The 2,500-nt window shown below is 58.5% G+C and overlaps 1 non-coding gene across 1 annotated transcript in view; it reads right to left on the reverse strand.

Moving 5' to 3' along the window:
* The window catches only part of LOC124746558, a 1,909-nt gene extending 1,157 nt beyond the window's left edge, over positions 1 to 752 (reverse strand). The window contains exon 1 of the ribosomal RNA XR_007011376.1: positions 1 to 752. This exon is cut by the window's left edge and continues 1,157 nt beyond it. This is a non-coding gene — a ribosomal RNA (small subunit ribosomal RNA).
* Positions 753 to 2,500: the final 1,748 nt, after the last annotated feature.

The following is a 2,500-nucleotide window of genomic DNA, read 5'->3' on the forward strand; positions in this document are numbered from 1 at the left end:
GCGGTCGCACGCCTTCGGCTCGCCCCACCGGCAGGACGTCCCACGATACATGCCAGTTAAACACCGACGGGCGGTGAACCAACAGCGTGGGACACAAATCCAACTACGAGCTTTTTAACCGCAACAACTTTAATATACGCTATTGGAGCTGGAATTACCGCGGCTGCTGGCACCAGACTTGCCCTCCAATAGATACTCGTTAAAGGATTTAAAGTGTACTCATTCCGATTACGGGGCCTCGGATGAGTCCCGTATCGTTATTTTTCGTCACTACCTCCCCGTGCCGGGAGTGGGTAATTTGCGCGCCTGCTGCCTTCCTTGGATGTGGTAGCCGTTTCTCAGGCTCCCTCTCCGGAATCGAACCCTGATTCCCCGTTACCCGTTACAACCATGGTAGGCGCAGAACCTACCATCGACAGTTGATAAGGCAGACATTTGAAAGATGCGTCGCCGGTACGAGGACCGTGCGATCAGCCCAAAGTTATTCAGAGTCACCAAGGCAAACGGACCGGACGAGCCGACCGATTGGTTTTGATCTAATAAAAGCGTCCCTTCCATCTCTGGTCGGGACTCTGTTTGCATGTATTAGCTCTAGAATTACCACAGTTATCCAAGTAACGTGGGTACGATCTAAGGAACCATAACTGATTTAATGAGCCATTCGCGGTTTCACCTTAATGCGGCTTGTACTGAGACATGCATGGCTTAATCTTTGAGACAAGCATATGACTACTGGCAGGATCAACCAGGGAGCTGCGTCAACTAGAGCTGAGCAGCCGGCCGCCCGGGAGTGTGTCCCGGGGGCCCGCGCGAACACGCAAGCGTCCGCTCAATCATTCTGCAAACAGGAGGAGGCTGAGCTCCCCTGCACAATACACCTCGAAACCCTCTCAGGTCCCGGCGGCGCGCAGCGCCGTCCCAAGTACTTGGTCGGGTTCGAGAGAGGCGCAATCGCCCGGAGTTAGGCGAGTAGACGCTTTCGGTGCGACCACCCGTGCTCCCAACTGAGCTTGCCGCTGCCGACAGAGGCCCGGGAGCGTGCTGTCGTGGCATTGCCGGCGGGAGACAACACGCGCCACCTACGGTGACCGGCAGCTCCAACGCCAGCGCCACAGAAGGACAAAAGCCCCACTTGGGTGCCGAAGCGAACTCTCCCAGCACAGCGCACGCGCCAACACATCCGCACAGCTGCGATACAAACCACCAGCGAGAACCGCTGGGGCGACCGAGCAGCAGACGGCGTCGCGGCGCCGAGCGCCGGGCGGCGGCGCATCCTCAACGCACACAGTCCTCAATCGGACCAGCACACTGAAGATGTCCACCGCGCTTCGCACCGGGCCCGCGAGGACCTACTTTGGCCGCACGGCGCCGCGCGCAGGGTGCGCCGGCGCGCAGCTGCGACGCCTGCCGCGTCCGTCGGCCGGCGCGCCTGCCACTGGCCGCCCCCACCAGCCGGCTGTAGCGCGTGCGCCCACGCACCGCGCGGCCAGCACGCCGGGAGGCGCCCCCTCACCGGCCGGGGACGGTCCCACCCAGCCACCGCCGCGTATCGCTTCACACCCAGATGCCGTTCAGTTTCGTCGGCATGGTGGGTATCGCTGGAACAACCGGTTCGTACCTCAACCTATCGTCGCCATCACCGATTCACCCCTAGCGAGAACAACCGCACCACAACAGGTTACCATTTGTTCATTTGCGTAACTTCACCAGAAAACGCAGGCGTCCATCGCCATTTGCAACTTCAACGATTATTGCATGCCTGTGTCAGGTGTCACGCCACACTACGTCTGCCCACATACACGCAACAAAATGTGCACGCCTAGACAATACGTGGAAGGTGGCCCCCGTACGTATGCGATGTCCATTGCTCGAACGACTGTCAACCGGCCTCTGTAGCATGTCGCAGATATGGAACGCGGTGCACCATGCCATCACGGTGTGTGAGGAGAGACGACTAGGTCCGAATACATCAACAGACAGCTCATGCTGATCGCCATCCACGGCGTCCGTTCCTCCCACACGTCTCTATGGCGTACCACACTGCAATCCAGCTCTCATAGGGAGACGACACGTAGCTGCGTGCACAATATTTGCACTGTATGGTCCGCCGTTTTTGGGCGCAGTCGTTGTACGGTCACACATGTGCCACGATGTATCATTCGGTACATAAGGACGAATGTGCAGTACAGATTGTGGTTTACGCGTACGACATTAGCGGACGGTTGACACAGGCCGCACCACAACGTAGCCTGAGTACGTCGCATGCGAAGGGCATTGAACATGCAAACTTCTCACCAACCAGCTTGCGAAGGCAGGGGGGCAAGGTGGGGACGTGGGGAGGGGCGGCATGTACGTCCTGCTGCCATCCACATTACAGTGTACAGCAGGAGCATGTGGAAAGTCAGCAAGACTTGCAAGGTGTTTAACATGAAGCGATACACAGGGGAGCGGGCAGTGCGAGTAGCGAACTATATTGCGAGGGTTGCGGGTGGGCAACACT

Source organism: Schistocerca piceifrons, unplaced genomic scaffold (assembly GCF_021461385.2).
Source record: "Schistocerca piceifrons isolate TAMUIC-IGC-003096 unplaced genomic scaffold, iqSchPice1.1 HiC_scaffold_351, whole genome shotgun sequence".
Lineage (NCBI taxonomy): Eukaryota > Metazoa > Arthropoda > Insecta > Orthoptera > Acrididae > Schistocerca > Schistocerca piceifrons.